Here is a 22,967-nt window from a genome sequence, read left to right as displayed (position 1 = left end):
CTCCTCTAGTGTGAGAACCAATGATTTATTAAATATTGGAGTTGACAAGCCCCAGGAGCCATGCAGCTTTTGGTTTATGCCACCAATGCCATTAATGTGACATTGCTTTTCTTTCCCTTCTTGCCATAGTGTTTCTTGTTTGTACTGTGCTTCTTGTTTGTTTCCTTGAGTAGTCTGAAATTTTTCTTTGCTTCTGACCCTTGAGTTCAGTCAAGGAATTTATCTTTGACTTTATAATGTCATACAGTTTTAATTTTGTAAACATTTCTTGTTACTATTATAAATTCAATATGTGCTCATTACAGAGGATTTGAAAGATATATCTGTATTTTCACCATCTGGAAGTAACTGTTAACATTTTGGATTATTTCCTTCCTTTCTCTTTTCTGTGTATGTGTATTAATGTAATGCAGATACCCTTAAATTGGAATCTCTTGCTATTGTATAGAACTTTTGTATCCTAATTTTAAAAAAGTAACATGTTTATGAATAGTGTCTAGCACAACTTCTAGAATTAACATGAATTATATTCTGGGCAGTGACCTTCAAATTTATATTCATTTTGAATGGGAAATTTAGGAAACGGGTTCAAATTCTAGCTTTACCATTGCCAAACTGAAAAACTGGGCAAGTTATAGTTTATCTCTGGGCTTTTATTATGGTAGCTGTCATGCAAACTTTCTAAGGTATTTGACAGAACAATCACTCATACACAGAAGACCTGGTCTAGTCAGTCTTTGAGATTCTTATAGTTCTGCTACTGGATGATCCCTGTGTTGAGTAATACTGAATATATCAGTATCTGTGAGGTTATTTAGGCTTCAGGGAAGAGGAGGCTCTTGAAGGAAGTGCTGGAATAACAAATTGGAGAAGACAAAAGAGAGTTCCACACAGAAAGGAAGGATGGGAAGTTAGAAGCAAAAATGAGTACGATATGTGAGCTGAGACAAAAAGGGAATGTTAACAGTATTGCACAAATGAAAGGTCTGATTTTTATTGATGATGAGTAGTAATGAGATGAGATTTGTTAGGTTTATATATGTGTGATAATGAGGAAGAATTAATGGAAGGCTTTGAAGGTTAGGCTGAGGAATATAAATTTGGTCCTGTGGGTGATGGTACTTCTGTTGAAAGTCATATGATGAAAACAGTGAGAAAGGTTGTCCTGGCAGCTTTATGGGATAACCTCTAGTTAAGAGTGGCTGTAGAGTATTGCAATAGGACACTGGTAGGGTAATGTATAAACAAAACATGATAGCTCTTGTGGAGGAAGAACAGTAAACATGGGATTGGAAGAGCTGGAAGAATCAGGATAACTCAAAGTTTTGAGCCTGATCTAGTGAGTATATTATGGTGTCATTGATAGTGACATTGGGAAGGGAGCTCAAATAGGCCTAGGGAGAAAGATAATGAGTGCAAGTGCTATTACAGGTTTTAGGTATTAGATAATTTGAGTGGTAGTTAAAAAATCTGGTGCTTTATTTATTTATTTATTTTTAATCTGGTGCTTTAAAACTAAAGAACTTAAAAATGAATGCTCTCCCCTTTAAAATAATTTGTTTTTGAGGTCGTGCATTTATTTTAGCAAATATATTGTTTGGAATTTGTCATTTGAAACTGCTTTCAGGACCACTTGAGTCATACAAGAAAACCAGTCTCATTGCTTGATAATCGTATCCTTTGTTTTCAAGGGAGTATTTTCTAGCTTGATCACTCATCTTATTTACTTACTTCTAAGTGATATTTGACAGTTTCTAAAAATGAATCTGCAGAGGCATAAAATTTATTACTATGGTGGATGTATAAATGACTGTAGCGTGGTTGCTGAGGACAACTTAAAATGTCTGAAGCTGTGATAGCATCCTTAAAGTGTTAGTGCACACTGGTTAAAAGGGTAGGTTCTAGAAAGCCTAGGTTTGAATGATCTCTTTGGTACATTAGTTAAGTGTCTTGAGCAAGTTATTTGTGTCTCAGTTTCCTCATTTTTTAAAATGGGTATGGTGATAATACTCCCTACCTCATAGGATTGTTGTTGATATTAGCTCTTGTGCTTACAACAGTGCCTCACAAATATTAAGAGCTCAGTAAATATTAGCCATCTATTAGTATCACAACCACCACTGTTATTGCTATTGTCACTATTGTATTATCTGTTTTTTTTTTTTTTTTAAGATTTTATTTATTTGACAGCACACAAGTTGGAAGAGGAACAGAGGGGAGAGGGGGAAGCAGACTCCTTGCTGAGCAGGGAGTCTGATATGGGGCTCAATCCCGGAATTCTGGGATCTTGACCCAAACAGAGAGCAGATGCTTAACCTACTGAGCCACCCAGGTGCCTCTCTGTTTTGTTTGTTTTAAAAATCACTTATGTTCCTGTTTAGTTATATCTCATAGAAGTGAAATGATAGGCAGCTGGAGATGAAACTAAAACACAAAAGATCTGACATAGAGAGATGTGGGGTGGGTTGTTTGTTTTTTAGAATGTTGGCCTAGAACCCAGTGGGAGAAGAGTAGAAAAGACCAAGGGCGGAATATTGGGAAATACTCATAGAAAGGGGTTGGGAAGCAGAAAAGGGGCTGGCAAAGGAGCAGATGGAGAGAACAGAGACTTAAACATCATAGAATTGTATTTCTCTTAATGTCAGATATTCCAAAAGTAGTCCAGGACTGGTCTGATTGATTTGTTAGGGTGTCATGTTGCTTCTCCTCTGTGCATGGATTCTGTTCTTTTCCAAAGTCACTTTATGGTCTAGACAGTTACTGGAGCTCCAGCTGTTTCATTTACATTCCAATCGTCAGAAGGGAGGAAGAAGAGAACACATCTCCTTCCCTTTGAGGATATTTTCTGATTACATGTACCATTTTTGGTTATATTCCATTGGTGAAAATTAGTCAGCCATACCTTTCTGCTGGAGAGGTTGGGAAACGTAGCCTATCTTGAGTGGTCAGAGCCTGGGCATAAAGTACAGGAACAATGAGGGTAATCCAAGTGTAGCTAGATGAAGAATATAGGGTAGATAACAGTTAATTGTCTTTAGGACACTTTGTCATTATTGGTAATCCTTAACAGAGTTTCTACACATTGGAAAACTGTGAGTATAAAACCACTCTTGTCAGATTGGTTCAACAATATTTCGTTTTTAGGATGTAATCCTTCATGAATTCTTGTTTAATAAGGATTATCAATCCCTTATAAGGAAAAAATTGTATGTACATGTATGCTTGTGTGTATACAAATAAACATGTGTGTGGATTTTTATAGACTTCCTCTTTTAACATTGGCATTGGCCTAAATTACTTCATATGGCAGCAGTGTGCAGTAAAATGATGGTAAATAAGCCTCTAATACTTCTGTAGTTTTAAGCCTATAATTTTACTTCACTTTCCATCCACTCTCCAGTTTGGTTGTTTTGGGCAATGTTTTAATCCATCTCTGTCCTTTTATATTACTGCTCTCTCTCACTGCTGTTAATTGTACTTTCCAAAATAGATAAATGGACAAATTTAATTAAATGTGTTATTTGCATTCTCCTGATCAGTAATGAATTTGTAAGTAAGATCAGACCTACGATCTTTCTAGTATAACAATTACTGAATTCTGTCTGTCTACTCGTGTTAATTATTTGCCTTAAAATTGTTTTATTTTTAAAGTCTCTAGATTTTGTATATTTGTGTTCTTTTAGCATTGGAAATATGAAGGTCTTCCCAAAAAGAGGAAGAACTCTTTTCCCCAAAGATTTTTTAAATTCCTTTCAATTGAAAATGTCTTATTTATATATTTTTGAATGAACAATACATTTAAGATAAATTCATCAGTTGCTGTTTTTTATATTTTATCAACAGACATATCATTTAAAATAGACAAGTTTTAAAAGTCAAACAGTAAAAAAAAAAAAAAAAAGGATTTATAACAAAATATAGTGAATCCCTGTGTACTCTTTGTTTCCTTCCTGAAGGGAACGACTTTCAGCCACTTTTTTCATTATATATTGAGTTTCTATTATGGGAGAGAAATATGTACTGTTCTTAAACTGCCATTACCATTACTATTTCTCCTTTAGCTTCCCAATTTAGTTGTTATAATATTCAATTAAATGAGATAGTTAATGTTGTATTTACATTATTATGGCTGTACAAATTTTATTTGCTGATAGTGTCTGAAATAGTAGCCTTTCAGGGCAGTTTTCCACAAATCAGTCACAGTAATCAGTCAGTTCCAATTTTCTTTCCTTTTAAAAAAAAATTTTGGCAACTTCTCTTCTGGAGACCTTCATTGTCCTCCTATCTGAGCCTACTTCACAGCCCTTTTCCTGGGAAGATTTCCCCTTGTTATCTTTATACTTTTTTCTCCTTTTCAGTTTGATTTTTATCATCTTTTTTCATCATTTACCCTCTTGCTTAGGTAGAGCACATCCTCTAATAGTTGTGTTGGATTAAAAACATGTTACTGTGGCAGAGAGCATGGGGATGACAGCCTTCAACATGCCTGACTCCTATAGCTTCAGTCTGGATCAGGTGCCTTCTACTTTTGGTGCAGTTTGCATCCTGGAATCCAGAAATGTCCATTCACCGATATTCCTTCACTTTGTTGGATTTGTTGGATTTCCTGTTTTCCATATTCTATGCCTTTCTTTGTTTTGGTTTATTTCTTCATTTGGTGTCAAAGGATGGTGAGACTATCACTCACTATCTAGAATACCTCATCAGGCCAATCTTCTTGAACAAAGCAGATTGTTAAACATAGTGGTTTGGGAAGTGTAGAGTTCAGGGATTGGAAGATTTTAAGAGGTGGAAGTGGGTTAATATCTGTAGAAGCATGGCTACTTGGGTGACATTGTTTATTGGTTGGCACTTTGGAATGTGTTTATTGGAGTGAATCTGTTCCTTATTGTTTGACTTGTAAAAGAGTGCCTGCTGGATTAAGTTGGCCTTATCAATTGAATGGATTTAAAACTGGTTCTTCTGGCAATTTATCATGGCTACAAACAATCTGTTTTTTCCTAAATTTGTTAGAACTTTAAATTTTCAGTTATCTGGTAATTTTCTAAGAAAATATACATGGGAGGTCATTTTTTGAGCCTTTCCATGTCAGAGTGTCTTTTTTTTCTCCTGTATTCACATTTGATAAATATAGTTTGGATGAGTGTAAAATTCTAGATTGGAAATGTTTTTCTTTGGAATTTCGAAGGCATAGTTTTTTCTTGATGTCCTTTATTGCTGTTGAGAAGGCCTCAACAAATGCAAATCCTCTTATTTGGACCTACTCATTGGAAACTTGTTGAGTTTCTCCTTTGTTCCAGTATTCTGAAATTTAATTAATTAAAAAAGATTTTATTTATTTATTCATGAGAGACACAGAGAGAGAGGCAGAGACATAGGCAGAGGGAGAAGCAGGCTTCCTGCAAGGAGTCCAATGCCCTGGGACTTGATCCCAGATACTGGGATCATGCCCCAAGCCCAAGCCAAATGCTCAGCTCTTGAGTCATTCCTAGTATTCCAAAATTTAACAGTGATGTGTCTTGGTGTGGGTCCAAGTCTCTTTTTATGTAGTGCTGAATATTTGTAGTTACTCCGAGGTCCTTGTAATCTACAGCAATTTGCATTTTTTGGGAGCTGGTGTGTGGGGATGGAGGTGGGGAACAATAGATCTTAGCTTTTAACAGGGTCACTTAATCACCCTGTTTTAAAGACCTCTGCACTTTTAGTCATCCTGTGAACCAGAGATCATCCTTTTTACATTCTATAGAGATAACCTCATTTCTTCTTTCAGAGGGGAGAAGGGGATCTAAGGATCTAACTGCTTCTTAAATAGCTTTCACTCAGTGCCCTCTCTCCATTTCACTTCCAATTCCAGAGGTAGTAGTGGCAGTTTCTGACCCTTGTGTGGATTTCTGGCTGTAAATTGGATCGAGTCTCCGCTTTCTCTACTGCTGGCTTGGGGTTTGGCTCTCCAGGACCTGCTGTAATATCTGTATATGTTCCAACTTCCAAAGTTGTGTTCCCTTTTTCTCCTCTTTTCATCCTTGTTGATTTGTATCTCAAAAAACAAAACAAAAAACCCCACAAACTTCTTTGTTAGTAGGATTCTGTAAAGTAGCTTATGTCCATTCCACTCTCTTAACCCATGGGGCCAAAATGATTTGATGAGACTAACTGCAATATTTTTATGTGAAATGATACTCCATGACCATTATAATTTTAATAACATATGAAAGGCAAATAACACGATATGGTACTCAAAAACAATAACAAAATATGAGTCTGCAGAGAGGGCACTGTTACTGAAAAGGAAGAATGTTGTGCCTTACTTGATTATGGGTTGTCCTTTTAATGTCTACAAATAATTTTTGGGAAACATAAAAAATGATTCATCTTCATTATAAGAAAACTAGCAAATACTGATAAGTATGAGAAAGAAAATAAGAATCACTCAAAATAAGAATCACTCAAAATAAGAATCAACTCAGTGCTAACCACTGTTAACTGTTGAGTGTATATTTTCTAGTTTTTTTCTGTGCATTTACCTGTGTTGTTTGTTCAAGTATGTTTAAATGAAACACCTATTATTTTGCTTTTCTCTCCTATTTTTTCCCCACCATAAATGTATATATCTCTTAAGAGGATTTTTTTTGTGTGTGTGTAGAATCTAGAGATAATATTAGCAACTTCTAACAGCTGCCATTTATTTGATTACAGATTATGTGTCAGGTACTGTGCTAACATTTTTTTTTTCTGTTTAATTTACTTTGAGGTTTCAGACTACAGAAAAGTTACAAGAATCTACAAAAATTTCCCCAGATACCTCAAACGTTAACACTTTTGTATATTTCCCTTTTCTCTCCCTCTCTCTTCCTTTCTCCTCTTTCTCCTGCTCCTTCTTCCTTCTCCTCCTTCTCCTCTCTTCCTCTTCCTCTTCCTCCTCCTCCTCCTTCCTCCTCCTCCTCCTCCTCCTCCTCCTCCTCCTCCTTCTTCTTCTTCTTCTTCTTCTTCTTCTTCTTCTTCTTCTTCTTCTTCTTCTTCTCTCTCTCTCTCTCTATATATATATATATATATGTATATATGCTCTCTCTATATATTTCTTGAACTATTTCAGAGTAAGGTACAGACCTATTTCCTTGTATATCTAAATACTTCAGAGTACATTTTCTAAAAATAAGGATATTATGTAACCACAGTACAGTTGTCAAAATCAGGAAATTAACATCTATTTAATGTTATTATCTAATCTACAGACTTGTTCATATTTCAACCCTTGTCCCAATGATGCACTTTTATATCAAAAGAAAATTCTGGATCATGGAGTGCATTCTAATGGCCCTATCTCTTTAGTTTCCTTTAATCTGGATCATTTCCTCAATCTGTTCTTTTCATATCTTTGGCATTTTTGAAGAGTGCAGAACAATTATTTTGTAGAATGCCTCTAATTTGGATTTATCTGATGTTTTCTCATGATTAGATTTAGGCTACCCATTTTTTGGCAGTAGTACCACAGTAGTAATGTTACACTTCTGTATCATGTGCAGGAAGCATAGGATGTTGAATTACTGGTAATGTGATCTTGGATCACTCCATTAAAAATCCGTCCTTGTTTCCTTGTTTTATACCTTCAATAAAAAAACAAAAAACAAAAAAAACCCTGTTTTTTTTTGTTTTTTGAAACGTAGTACCTGCCAGGTTTTCCAGTGTAGTTATGATTTTTCCTTCTGTAATTTTTTTGGTGGTAAGATATATGTAACATAAAATTTACCAGTTTAGCTATTTTTAAGTGTATAGTTCAGTAGGGCTAAGTACATTTACTTTTTTTTTTTCCTAGAGAGAATGCTCACATGTATGGGAATAGGGATGGGAGTGAGGAGCAGAGGGAGAATCTCAAGCAGGCTTCAGGCCCAGGGCAGAGGCTGAGGGCCAGGGCTGGAATGAGGGTGTAGGGGGACTTGATCATGACCTAAGCTGAAGTCAAGGGTCAACTGACTGAGCCATCCAGGTGCTCATTTTGTTTGTAATTCTGAAGTATCTTTGAAAAAACAGTTTGAGGGATGGATCCCTGGGTGGCGCAGCGGTTTGGCGCCTGCCTTTGGCCCAGGGCGCGATCCTGGAGACCCGGGATCGAATCCCACGTCGGGCTCCTGGTGCATGGAGCCTGCTTCTCCCTCCGCCTATGTCTCTGCCTCTCTCTCTCTCTGTGTGACTATCATAAATAAATAAAAATTAAAAAAAAAAGAAAAAAAAAGAAAAAACAGTTTGAGACTTTATAGATGTCCTGTTACCTTTTGAACTTTTACTCACCAATTTAATTATCAGCGATTTCTACCTGAATTCATTTTCATAATGGTTCCTAAATGGTGAATTTCTAATTCTGCCATTTCTTCTACACTTATTTATAATAATATTTATTTCACAATTATTTGTTTTGATGCTGTCCCTGATTTGGCCAACAGGAGCCCCTTCAAGCTGATTTCCTGTCTCCTTTTGGCTTGCCCTTCTCATTCTTTGAGTACTGCCTTACTTTTTAGCCCAACAAAATATTCTAGGCTCATCTGGCACCTTCCCAGCCTGAACTCTGGAATGAGTTATTTCTTCAAGAAGCTCTGGTTCCTTTTAGTAGAGAACAGTTTTAAAAGCCATGATCTGGACTCTAGATGCTCTTGTTACTACTGGGTAACATTGATCTAGGCTCTCTTGGTAGGCATTTAGGAAATAGATAGATGTATGTGGTATGTATCTGTAGACACACACATTCAATACATCTTGATTTATCTACTGAAAGCAGTGAGTTTTATACTGATAACTCTGATTCCAGCTGGTACTGGGTTTATTCTGTCCTTCCTTTATTCTGTATTTATAACTCCCTCTTCCAAAAGTGAGGAATCTAGCCTTAGTATTCATATTTTTACTTATTGACTCAATCCCAGAATATCAGAAAATAGTTCAAGAGTCGCTTACTCATACCACTATTTAAAAGGCATCTACTAAGTAGAGTTCATTATTTGTTGGTACGTTTCCTTTAGCCTATGAGTATATAGTCTTAATCTCCACTGTCCAATAGGGTAGCTACTACACATGAATTGTGTTATAAGTGTAAAATATACACTGGATTTTGAAAACTTAGTATAAAATAAGGAATGTATCTCATCAGTGTTTTAGTAATATCTTTATGTTGATTATATGTTGAAATATTTTAGATACTTTAGATAAAATATATTAATAAAATTAATTCCACCTGTTTTAAAGTGGCTACTGGAAAATACTAAATTACATATGTTGGCTCCCATTATGTTTCCGTTGGACAGTGCTGATCTAAAAACCATATTTAATAGTTACTTGGATTAGTTTTCTCTCTCTAGCATTCTTCTCTCCCTCACATGGTTATGTTAGTCATTTGAAATACAGTTCAGTTATATTTTTATTCTAAGTTTTTCTCCCCATTCTGATCTTTCTTATTAGAGTATGTGAAACAGTAACATGGTTCCAAAAGTCAGAATTGTACAAAAAATACATAGTGCAGTGTCACCCTTTCCTTTTTCCTTTCCACCTGTTTCCACCTACCCTCTGTAGATAACTAGTTTCATCATTCGGTGAATTATCCTTACTGTGTTTTTTCCCCCAGGAATGGTGAGATACATGTATATTTTCTTATTTCTTCTTTTTTACACAAAAGGTACATATTATAGATAATTCTTTTGTACTTTGGTTTTCTCATTTAACAGAATATATTTTGGAATCCTTCATATCAATTTATAGACTGACCCTCTCTCCCTCTCTGTCTTTACCTCCCTCTGACATTTGCATAGTACTACTCTTTTGTGAGTATGTTAACCATTCTTTTATGCTGTTTCAATATTTGCATTTACAAACTGTGCTGCAAGGACTAACCTGGTCATAGGTATTTTTGTATGTTGGAAGTATATGTTTGGGTAAATTCCTAAAATGGGATGATTGGGTCAAAAGTTTAGAAGCATGTGTAATTTTCATATATATTGCTAAATCCCCTTCTGTGGGGGTTGAATTCTCACCAGCAGTGTATGAGAGTGTTCATTTCCCCACAACTTTATTATCAGAGTGTGTTGTTAATACTTCTTGGTTTTTGCTCACCGTATAGGTAAAAAGTATCTCCACATAGTTTTAATGTTTCTTTCTTTTGTTAGAGAGTGAACATCTTTTAATATGTATTAAGGTCATTGAAATATCTTTTTTTTTTTTTTGAAATATCTTTTTTATGTGAATTGTCTTGTATCTTTTTATTGATTTCTTTATTAGGTCTTTTTCTCCCTCAGTTTTTAAGAATTCTTTATTTTTAGGGATGTTAACTATTCATAAGTTATATATATTACAGATATTTTCCCCTAGTTTGTCAGTTGTCTTTTGACGTGTGTGTGTATGTGTATATGTGTGTGTGTTTAGCTTTTATCTAGTTGAAATTTTTAGTTTTTTGTTGCATCTGACTTTTGGGTTATAATTGGAATATCTTTTCCTTTCCTCCAGAAAGAGAAGAATTTACATGTTTTCTTCTAGTATTTGTATCATTTTAGTTGTTTCATTTGGATCCCTGTTCCATTTAGATTTTTTTTTAATGAACATTATACAGGTTTAATCTTTTTCCAAATGCTGATTAGTTATCCTGGCATATTTTTTCTTTAAAAAGTATAGTTTTGTTCCAGAGTTTTGAGGTGTCACCTTTAGAATACATTAAGTTTCCAATGAGTTTATTTCTGGACTTTCTACTCTTTTGCAGTGATCTATTTCTATACCATTATCTTTTTTTTTTAATATTTTTTTTTCTTTATTTATTTATGATAGTCACACAGAGAGAGAGGGAGAGGCAGAGACATAGGCAGAGGGAGAAGCAGGCTCCATGCACCGGGAGCCCGACGTGGGATTCGATCCCAGGTCTCCAGGATCACGCCCTGGGCCAAAGGCAGGCGCCAAACCGCTGCGCCACCCAGGGATCCCTCTATACCATTATCATTCTGTTTTAATTATAGAGGCTAAATAGTGTATCAAGGGATAGATTTTAATATTTTTAATGTTTCTTTGGCTATTCTAACGTATTTATTTTCCTGTTGAACCTTAGTAAATGGCTATCTGCATAAGAAAGTTTGCTCAAATGAGATTTTTATTAGAATTATGTTAAATTCATAAATAACTTGAGGGAGAACTGATATCTTTATGATGTTGAGTTGTGTTGAGTCCATTTGTTCAAATCTACTTTTGTGTGTCTCAGGAGTGTTTCAAAAAAATTTTTTTAATCATTTTTTTTTAAAGATTTATTTATTTATTCATGATAGACATAGAGAGAGAAAGGCAGAGACACAGGAGGAGGGAGAAGCAGGTTCCATGCCGGGAGCCTGACGTGGGACTCGATCCTGGAACTCCAGGATCGCGCCCTGGCCCAAAGGCAGGTGCTAAACCGCTGAGCCACCCAGGGATCCCCTGTTTCAAAATTTTTGTATTGGTTTTGTACACTTGTTAAATGTTCCATTTTTAAAAAAATATGTAGGTCTTTATATCATTATTTTTAAAGCTACGTTATTTTTCTAATGACTATTTTTCTATAGTTTAGATGTACCATGGCTTATTTAACCTTGCCCAGATAGGTGGACATTAAAGCTATTTATAATTTTTCACTATTATAAATAATTCTGGAATAAGTGTTCTGGTAGAAGTTTATTATCTGAAATTTGTTAAAATGCTTTTATACAGGGGGAATTTAGCGCCTGCCTTTGGCCCAGGGTGTGATCCTGGAGTCCTGGGATCGAGTTCTGCATCAGGCTCCCTGTATGGAGCCTGCTTCTCCCTTTGCCTATGTCTCTGCCTCTCTCTCTTTCTGTGTCTCTCATGAATAAATAAATAAAATCTTAAAAAAATGCTTTTATACATTAATAAAATGTACATCTCCACCAACAATGTGTGAACTATTAAGTCTGCGTTTACCAAAGCAAGACCTTACTGCTTTTTAAAAAATCTTTGTCAGTTTGATGGGCAAAAAAAAGGTACATTTATTTGCATTTCTCTGCTAACTGATGTGATTTATTTTTTCTTTGCTGGTTTACTTTTTATCCATCCAACCATCCATTCAGTATATTCTTGCTGAGCATCCACCATGTGCCATCCTGTAAGTTAGAACTATAGTAATGACTAGAAGTTGATCATCTTTTTGTTTTTCATCATTTGTATTATTTTGTTTTATCTCTTTCTCTTTTTAAAAGATTTTATTTATTTGAGTAGCACACAAGTTGGGAGAGGGGTGAAGGGAGAGGAAGAAGCAGACTTCCTGCTGGGTAGGGAGCTCCCCCCCAACCCCAAAAGGGGCTCAGTCCCAGTACCCTGGGATTATGCCCTGAGCCGATGGCAGGTGCTTAACTGACTGAGCCACGCCAGTACCTGCCCTCTCTTTTTTAAATGGCATATGATAGGCATTTTTGCCCTCTCACTAGTTTTCACAGGACTGAGAATGAGAAAAGATGACATTTTTTAATTCTGTTTGGTTGATGAGCTTCTAAGAAGTATTTTTGTCATTTGTGTTTATCTTCATTGTACATTCTTTGGTAGGTAATCTCTTAGTATTCATGAAATGAGATAATGAAAGTTAACTGCATAGATTGGTGTCAAAGAAGTGATAATTATATATTTTTATAAAAATAACTTTTATTATTATTTTCCAGGTGAGGTTGCTGTTTCTCAGAAGGAAATCTTTGTACTGCTTGCCTTTTAGACAAAATCTATCTGCTTGTTCTAGAGTTTTATTATTCAAAAATTAAATGTCATTTATTTGGTAAGTCAGTTGACGACTTCATGCATATATTAGAGAAGTATTTATTTATTCTAAATATTTGTTTGCTTGCTTATATTTTGTTTCTTTAGTGTCATTTTATTTGTAACTCTCATGTGAAACAAGTTTGCGAGCGGCAATTTCCTGAAGGACTTAAGGTCTCAAAGATTTTCTTCTGTTTACTGTTGTTCTTAATTTTGGTGTTTGTTGTAAAGGGAACAAAGGCTGGTTAAATATTAGCGTTAGTTCTCAGAGCTGGAATACTAGCTTTGCTCTTTTCAGTCTCTTCCTACCTGTAAGAACTGAGAATTGACATCCTTCCCGTAAAGCTTTAGAGCTTCCCCCTCTCATTTATACAGGGAGCAGTAAAGAAGCTGTGTTATTGTGGAGCTTTGAAGAGTTGATTCAGGAAGAATAGATGGTCAATTTTATCTTCAGTAAAGCATAATGAAGCAGAATGAATAATACTATCAAATTAGAAATGAAAAATAATGAGATATTTAGTGAAACTGATTTTGTTTATTTTTTAAAAGATTTAAAAAAAAATTTATTCAAGAGAGACAGAGACAGAGGCAGAGGGAGAATCAAGCTCCATGCAGGGAGCCTGATGTGGGACTTGATCCTGGGACTGTGGGATCATGACCTGAGCCGAAGGCAGACGCTCAACTGCTCAGCCACCCAGGTGTCCCTGATTTTGTTTAATATTATGCTGTAGGTGTTTTTTTTTTTTTTTTTTTGTCATTCATATATATATATATATATATATATATATATATATATATATATATGGTTTTTTTCCTGGAAGACCAGTAAGTTGATGTGACCACTGTTTTGTAAGAGGTTCTTCTTACCCATGTCCTCTTAAATGATCTCAATCTATTTCCGCTTTTTTTTTTTTAAGATTTTATTTATTTATTTATTCACGAAAGACACACACACACACACACACACACACACAGAGGCAGAGACACAGGCAGAGGGAGAAGCAGTCTCCATGTAGGGAGCCCAATGTGGGACTCGATCCCGGGACGGGATCACACCCTGGGCGAAAGGCAGGCGCTAAAACTCTGAACCACTCAGGGATCCCTTCTGTTTCAGCTTCTGATTCTTATGTGTCACCAGTGTTAACTGGGAAACTGATATGTAGGGTGAAGGCTTTAGTGGTAACAAGAGAGTAAGTCATAGCAAATGTCGGAAGATAATTTTACTTAGGTGCTGCTAAAGCATTTGGCAAAAAATTGGAAACTATAATGGAATGATACTGGTGATTTGCAGAATTTTCTATTAAATGGTTTTACACAGCAGCATATAATGAAAAGTAAATATTGATGTTGAGAGCTGAGCTTAAGTATTCTCAAATAGAATCTAAGGATGAGGAGCCACAGCTACAGAAAGGGAAATAATATTCTCCTTTCATATCTTTTTTGGTAGTTTCTTTGCTATATTAGCATCAGAAAGCTGACTTCTGATTTTTCTAGAGTTGTGTGTATGGTTTGTGTGAGTAGAGGCATGGGATTTCATTGTGCATGAGTCTGAAATGGCTCTGATCTTAGAGCATACCAAAGTGAGTTTTAATCTTGGTTATTTAAAATCTCCTTGTACCTGTCTTATTAGGAGTATTATTTTTTTTAAGAAGAAACTAATTTGCAGCTGGCTATAAAGAGTGACATTGTGTCCGAGAAAATGCTGTACTAACACACTGCGTTGTCCCACAAGAGTACTTCTCAAGTCCCTGAACGCAGTGCTGACAATCTGTGATGGCCTGTGAATTGTTGGCCAGCAGAGTGAAGTGGTCGTGTGTAAGTTACAGAGAAGATGGGGAGGGGAACAAATGAGAAAAGAGCGGAGTAACTTGGGTTTTGTAAGTAGCTTGAATGGAAGCTATTGTTAGCTCTGCTAAAATGACTCTGAAATGAATATCCAGAGTGTGTGTGGGGAGGTTGGTAGAATAGAAAATTGTGCGTTTCACTTTTCCTTTCAGAGTGTTATTGTTTCATTCTGTCATCAAAACTATAAGGCTAGATGGTCTGTTGATGAAAGTATGGATTGGATAGATTTAAATTTTTGAAGACACTAGAAATACTACTTCATGCCAGGAAATGAGACTTATAAAAGTCAGGGTGGTAGGGATGGGACTTATCTTTTCCAGGAATTATTATAATGGTAGTAAGGCCAGTTACCATATCTAGATCCAGAATGACTGGGCCTTTATCTCAGACAACTGTATATCCTGTTATTTATTTACATATTAGATTTTATATACACATACCACCAACTGATGTTATTTCAGAAACATTTGGCCAGCTAGAGCAGTCTTCATCGGACATCAAGGCATGGGTTTCTGAGTATTTCTGGATTGTGGAAATAGAATTTAATATGGGGCAGATTATGGTTCAGTATGGTTCAGCCTTTGCCTCTAGCTAGACTAGTTTCTGTAACTGTCTCCAAAATAGCATTGTTTGACTTACTGCCTCTTCATATTGTTGAGGGTATTCCTTTTCCTTGGAATGTCTCCCCCTGATTCTCTTCTCTGTACCAGCTTATACAGGCCTGGCTCCAATTCTGCCTACTTTATGACATCGTCAGCCATTCCAGGCCCTTAGTGATACTTCTCTTTCTGGATTTTTATCATTTACTGCTTTTCTCTTTGCCTGTGATATATTACCTTCATATTTTTTTGAAAAAAAAATTTTTTTACCTTCCCCATTAGGTGGGGACAACTTAAAGGGGAGGTTACATTATTCATGTGGTTCAAATCATGTTATATTATTTGTAGTCTTACTTTATAATCTTCACCATCCCAGCATAGATCTCAATACATTATCTGCACTTAATAAATATTTGGCTCTGAGAAGATGCTGTTACCTATTGTTAGCTTTTCAAGTCTTTAACATTTATTTTTCTTTTTGTATCATAAAAATAATAGATATTAGAATGCAGTTTAAGTAGCTGATTCATGTTTGTTCAGTACACTGTACTTGGAATGCCTTCTGTAGGGCTCTATACAGGCTTCCTGATTTTTTATTTATTTATTTATTTATTTTTTTTAGGCTTCCTGATTTTTAAAAGAGCATTGCTCTGAAGATATATTCTAAGGTAATTACAGTATTTGTTATTCTTGAATCTCTAATTAATAAACCTTCAGTCTGGGGCAGCCCGGGTGGCTCAGTGGTTTAGCACCGCCTTCAGCCCAGGGCATGATCCTGGAGACCTGGGATCAAGTCCATGTCAGGCTCCCTGCATGGAGCCTGCTTCTCCCTCTGCCTGTGTCTCTGTCTCTGTCTCTGTCTGTCTGTCTTTCATAAATAAATAAAATCTAAAAAAAAAAAACACAAAAAACCCAAACCTTCAGTCTGCATTTAGGAGAAGCTCTTATTTGTTAATTTTCTAATTTTTTCTATGTCTGCCTTGAAGTGAAACTTGCTTCTCTTGGTTTCTCAGATTCTTATCAGCTACATTTGGCCTTCACACTTGTTAGTATAGCTACAAGGAGGGAGGAGAGACAGAGTTATAGCTATTTCTAACATAGGGATTCCATCCCCTTTGCAATTCTTCTCTTACTGCTACTGCACTTTTTGTTTTGTTTTGTTTTTAAAGCTCTTCTCTGCTATCTGTTGTTTTACCCATCTTTTGGAGGGGATTTATTTACTTTAGAGAAAGTACCCATGAACAGGGGGAGGGGTGGAGGGAAAGGGAGACAAGCAGATGCTCCAATGAGTGGGGAGCCCGAACATGGGACTCAGTCCCAGAACCCCAGGATCATGACCTGAGCCAAAACCAGATGTTTAACTGACTTAGCCACCCAGGTGCCCATACCCTAATTTTTAGAAGGCATATATTCTAGTCTACTATAGTAGTTAAGTGCAGGGACTTTGGAATCCTAGCCAATGCTTGGAAGCTGTGTGATTTTAAGTAACTTAAATTTCAGATTTCTTATCTGTAAAATTGGGATAATCCTAGCTACTCTTAGTTTGTAATTGGCATCAAATGAGGTAATGTATACAACAGCACAGGTTAAGCCTGGTAGCTTCTACTTTCAGAGTTTATTGTGTGGTTTATTAGCATTAGTCTGTGATCCCTAAAGGAAAGAAAGATCAAGTTTTAATGCATGTCACATTTGACGTGCAGCCCTAAAGTCTTGTCTGTTTTAACTCTCTTGTCAATTCTAGGATATCAGTGACTGGAACCCGGGATAGACTCAGGAGAGGAACTAATTTCTAATAAGTCCAGAAATACAGATCAACCTCCAATGTCTGGTAGGAAAAGAAGTGTTAGGAGGGAGTTTTTTTTTTCTCTTTTCCCATCACCAGGTATATATGCAGAGTAAGAAGCAGAGTTTTCTCTCCACCTTTCTCCTACATGTTATATTGCTTTTGTTCAGTTATATTAAAGTTTTGGTCTGACTGCCTTTTGAGGTGGTCAGTAATAGGTGTACTAACATTAAACTTCGAACAGTTAAATTGTGAACTATGGGGCTACCATGTCAGTGGAGTGTGAAAGAGACTAAGCTTCAGACCGTTTCCCAGCCTATAAAGCGTGAAATCAGTTGGTGCCGATGCATGGCGACTCTAGTCACTGGAGTGTAAAATAACTTGAGGACATGAATTGTGTTTAGTTGTGAGAAAAACCTTTTCATGCCATAGTTTGTTTATATATTTTGGTGTCCCTACGATCCTACTGGAATCCTGTATCCTGTATACAGTTTCATTGTCTTGATACTCAGATTTTTCATGAAGTACTTCTTCCAGTTATGCAAACTGTATTCTTGTGCAACTGCATGCAGAGTGGCAAAGGCTATAAATCTCCAAAAGAGACTTAATACCAAAATACTGTAACTATTATATCCTGTTTAAGATAACATCTGAAAAGAACATCTTCAGTAGGTATTTGATATACAAGTTTCTTCAGTTTTTAGACTCAGATTTGAAAGTGCACTTTACATTCTGCTTTGAAGCTTTTTCCAGTCTAAGAATTGTGTTACCAGTTTCACTGGTTGCTGTTCCCATGTTCACATGTGCCTCTGGAGAAAGGGAAGTATGTAGAAAAGGATATATTTTCAAATGGTTGGGGAGTTGGTAGGAAGAAGTATAGAGATTATTCTTATGGGGAATAGAAGAGAGGGAGTTCCTCTTCTGACACCTGGTGAAGTTCTTCACCATATGGCTTTGAGGGTGAGGCAAGGTGAATGAGGAAGTTTCAGAGGCAGTAGTGAATTATTATTGTCAGCACTTTTAAGGCTGGAAGGTTATTGGAAATAGACATGCCGTGAAAGCATTAAAGTTCTTTCATTCTTACCTTTGCTGGTTTTCTTGTTTCACTGCAGCAGTCTTTGAACTCTAGTTGCTTTTGTATTCATACAGATTCTAAGCAAATTGTGAATATTTATGAAATTAATACATTATTGTGAGAGACCATCCTGCTGAATATCAAGAAGTATATTGTAGCAGGTAAATGCAGGGACTTTGAAATCCTGACTGGCACTCAAAACTGTGTCATCTTGAGTTACTTCAGCTTCAGATTTCTCATCTGTAAAATTGGGATAATAATAGCCACCTTATAGTATTATAGTTGGAATCAAATGAGATCTTTTTTATACATGTGTTTATGTATATAAATAAAACATTTAGCATAGTTCCTGTCATGTGGTAAATACTCATTAAATGGTAGCTGGTTATTTTTTCTTCTTTTTCTTCCTTTGCTACTACTCTTGGTACTACTCTATCACTTCTTCCATCTTGCTTGTAGGGCCAGAACCTTAATGAAACAGAAAACATAATTAGATATGGTTCACAGCCACAGATTTTGAAAAATATATCATTATTCTCTTAGACATGGCTTAATAGATCTTAACCAAATAGAAACTCCGTAAAAAAGACTTTTTTCATGAAAGGATTGTTACATTGACGTAAGATAGCCTTGCAAATGAATATTAAAAAATTATTTTATAGTGTATTTGGTTAATGCAAATAAAACAGCCTTTTTGTGAACTTAGGGAGTTTACAGAAATAAAAGTTCAAAGTATTGTCATTTCTTATTGCTCACATAACACAAGCTGTTTTTTTCCTGAAGTAGTGCCTTTTAAAAAATTCTTAGAGAAATGTTTTGTCTGGTGTTAAGAATAGTCATAGTAGAGTTCTTGTCCAGTGTATGAGGCACTATTTTGTGGAAATGGGATGGAAAATCTTCCTAATGATTTATACTAATGGAGATGAGCATTAGTGTGGATACTATATTTGGTTATGGTCTGCATCATGCGATTATTTTTACAGCACAATTAACTTCCTGATTAGACTTTGTTTGGCTGCTATATCCAGGGTACTTGCTGGGTGAAGACCTGGGTAAGGCAACTAGGAGGAGGACAAACCTACTAGTTTCAGTTGGTACGAGACCTCGGTTCTGATCTCAGTTCCTACTCACATAGCTGTAAGTCTTAGATAAATTCCTCAACTACTTTCCTCATCTTTAAAATGAGGTAATACCATTTGGTTTTTAAAGATCTTTTTCAGCTAGAAGCTTTTAAGATACATATGGAGGTAGCTTGGCCTTTCTGGAAATGCAGCAGTGACACATTTTCGCCACAAGAGGGTAAAAGTCCAGTCAGTCAGCATGTGCAGTGTTTTGACAAGAAGATAGTGTCCTTGGAAATGAGGAGGTCACATTGCTCTTATATCCATTTAGTTTAAATAAATTATGGAGTTTCTTGCTTTTCTGATTCTACTTGAATTAAATATATTTCTGCTTTTCCTATGTTCAACTTTCTAGATAGGAGTGTGACGAATAATAAGGGAGAAGAGTAGAGGTTTCTAGTTGGCAGGGATTCATTTAATTTTGTTCTCCAAGATAATGAATGGCTCTCAGATGACCAGTGGGCAACTTTGATGGGAGACACAATAGTGTGGGTGACCAAATTCAATTATTTGTGGTCACCTTCTTCCCCCCAAATACACAGGCACACACACAAATGACACTCAACCCTAATTATCTCCACTGTCTTTGAAATCTGAAGGATGAAAATGAAATGTCTGAGAAAACAATAGAACGAACACAGCACTTATAATTAAAACCTAGGTTCTAGCCTTTCTTTGTCACTTAATATCTATTTAACCATGGACATCACAAGCTCAGATCCCCAGTTTCCTTATTTGGGAAATTAAGGTGTTGAATTCTGACCTATGCAGTCCCTTTCAGTAACGTAATTCTAAGATTCTGTAAAAATTCTTTAATGTTTATGTGAAGGGCAGTGATAGTCTTGATACAACCTTATAATTAAGTAGTATCTTGTAAAAATAGTACATAATTTTTTTTTTTTTTTTGGACAAGGAACAGAACTATAGATGTTGTTAAGGCATAAACATTAAAGTATTAAACTACACAAGAGCAAGAAGAAGAACACTCCACTGAGATTTTTCTAACCCTACAAATTCTCTGGACCATAGGCTCAGGGTGCACCAAATCAATCAAGAGGGGCCATTAATAGGTAGGTAGGTTAAGCTGATGTGGGGTATAGCTGATAATGAAACATTCATAGGGGAAGTCCTTTGGGGATGAGTGAGCTTTGAAAAGAGGGTATCTATATCACAAAGGGAATCTATATAAAAAAGCTGGAGTCAGAATCTGTTTCTTCCAGCTACATAAGTGGAAATAACTTTGAACCAGAGTCCAGTTATATGAGTCTGAGTTGCTGTCTGAGAGCACTGGATAATGTGGAAGGAACAAAGAGGGCACAGAGTCCAAATAGACAAGCTGAGTGTCTAGAAGGCGACAGAGCAAATGGTTGCAGAAGTGTGCTTGTGAACACAGGCAAGGATTAGTACTTAGAATTTGATACGTACATAAGAGAGTAGAAGCCAGCCAGGCAGACTGGATAGAATTTAGGATTATGAGCAAAAGACAAAATTTTAACCTGTCCTGGCTTTAATTAAGCACCATCCTTGGTGTTGGTAGGCAGGGTCTGCTTAGTAAATCCAAGGCTCCACACATTTGAGGCTAGTGATTATATCACTGACAAACTCTACATGATTTGTATGGCTCTGATGGCTTCACACTCCACTGGATACACATAGTCACAGATCTGTGCACTAATACTGCAGAGTTCGTTTCACAGAACTGGCTAGTAAAAAATTTGGCAAGCAAGGTAGCTTTCTGAGTGCTCCTCGGAATGGAGCCCAGCTGTTCCCTTTGGGCTTTGAGCTGTTGGAATTCATTGGGATAGCAGCTAGAAAGAATGAAACTAACATTTTCAGCCTAGTTCATGACAGCAAAGCAGAGGTGTTAAAATTTCTATTCTAGAGGTTTACACTACAAGTAACTTAACCTGATTGTGTGTCTTAATATTACTGGGCTTCTGACCGCTGAAATATGGCTTGGATCGATGGTGGTTTGGAGAAAGTAGAAAGAGGGCTATCCATCATTCAGAAGCTCCATAGAAGCTGCCTGATAATGCTGCTTTCACCAAGCAGCCATCTGTCCATCCATCCATCAGTAGGATGAAATGAGATTTAGCGGAACAGGCAGCCGTAACTCTGAGACACTTTCTGACCAACAATTGTAGCCCTGGCCTGAGTCTGACCACAAAGCACAGCACTGGGGTTTGGCGGGATGTGGCAGCAAGTGCAGTCTCATTCCCGTCAGTGCAAGCCTAGAATGTGTTCCGTATGAGACCAGAGCACAGCTATACTTCCCATATAAAATTTGATAAACTTGGGGTGACCAGCAAATAGTAATGTTCTTTCAGCTCCATATTGTTTTACAAGTTGAACAGATCCTTTTGATGGAAAGTTTTTTGTTGGGGATCCCTGGGTGGTGCAGTGGTTTGGCGCCTGCCTTTGGCCCAGGGCGCGATCCTGGAGACCCAGGATCGAATCCCACATCAGGCTCCTGGTGCATGGAGCCTGCTTCTCCCTCTGCCTGTGTCTCTGCCTCTCTCTCTCTCTCTCTGTGACTATCATAAATAAATAAAAATTAAAAAAAATTTAAAAAAAAAAAGGAAAGTTTTTTGTTTGACTTGGAGAAGAAATAGTATTAAGACCTGATTTCATTTTGCTGGAATCTCACCACAGTATACCCTTGAATTTGCATCCTATATTGGTGGAATGGTAATTGGTAAGTGCTAATGAATCAGGATAACCACTTTTTCTCAATTGAAAACACTGGGTACTTTTGGCAATTCCCAGTTTGTTGTAGTATTGAGGGATAAGGCTAAATTAAATTTGAAAATAATTTAGTTATTTTATACGAATTATTTTTCCTATTAAATTGAAAATTGTACCTAGGTTGTTAGGTAGCAGAAATTGAATTTTCTTTCTCTTATTTTTCTCTACTTAATATTAGTGGTGTCGATATGAAGGAAAGAAAGTATGGATAGAGAAAGAAAGAAAGAAAGAAAAGAAAGACTAGAAGCAAGAAGCTAGATTACTCCTAAAACAGATAATCAGGCTCTGAGTGATTAAATGTTAACTGTCATCTTCCTGCTTCCCTGCTTTTCCAGGTGCTGAGCCCTCTAAGGACCTCTTGGTCAGTTACACATCTTCCTTGACTTACAATGGGGTTATGTCCTGAGAAACCCATTGTAGGTTGAAAATACGTTTAATATACCTAACTTAGCATCATAGCTTAGCGTGGCCTAACCTAAATGTTCTCATTTACATTAGCCTGTAGTTGTGCAAAATCATCTAACACAAAGCCTATTTTATAATAAAGCGTTGAATATCTCATGTAATATATTGAGTACTGTGCTGAAAGGGAAAAACAGCGTGGTTGTTTGGGTGTAGGGTGGTTCTAAGTGTATTGGTTGTCTATCCTTGTGATGGTGTGGCTGATTGGGAGGTGTGGTTCACTGCTACTGCCCAGCATCACTAGAAAGTATTGTACTGCATATTGCTAGCCCAGGAAAAGGTCAAAATTCAAAGTATGGTTTTAACTTAATATATATGCAATTCACACTGTTGTAAAGTTGTAAAATTGTTTTTTTTTTAAATTTTTTTAAGATTTATTTATTTATTTATTCATGATAGAGAGAGAGAGAGGCAGAGACACAGGAGGAGGGAGAAGCAGGCGTCATGCTGGGAGCCCCACGTGGGACTCAGTCCCAGGATCCTGGGATCACGCCCTGAGCCAAAGGCAGGCGATGAACCGCTGAGCCACCCAGGGATCCCCAAGTTGTAAAATTGTTAAGTCAAATCATTGCTAAGGCAGGGAC

General features: G+C 36.5%; 1 protein-coding gene across 11 annotated transcripts in view; it reads left to right on the top strand.

Moving 5' to 3' along the window:
• Positions 1-22,967, top strand: part of R3HCC1L (R3H domain and coiled-coil containing 1 like) — an 85,990-nt gene that overhangs the window by 5,397 nt on the left and 57,626 nt on the right. For 4 of the 11 annotated variants that reach the window (XM_041741400.1, XM_041741410.1, XM_041741426.1 and 1 more), the window contains exon 2: positions 15,820-15,865. The exons of 4 other annotated variants lie outside the window; for them this stretch is intronic. The gene's annotated coding sequence lies outside the window, so the exon portion shown is untranslated. Of the gene's footprint in view, positions 1-12,662; positions 12,773-15,819; positions 15,866-16,938; positions 17,026-22,967 lie in introns of all 11 variants that reach the window. 3 more of the 11 variants (XM_041741383.1, XM_041741374.1, XM_041741391.1) reach the window with 2 other exon arrangements.

The sequence above is a fragment of the Vulpes lagopus genome, chromosome 2 (assembly GCF_018345385.1).
Source record: "Vulpes lagopus strain Blue_001 chromosome 2, ASM1834538v1, whole genome shotgun sequence".
Taxonomy (NCBI): Eukaryota; Metazoa; Chordata; class Mammalia; order Carnivora; family Canidae; genus Vulpes; species Vulpes lagopus.
This window is presented reverse-complemented; position numbering and strand designations above follow the sequence as displayed.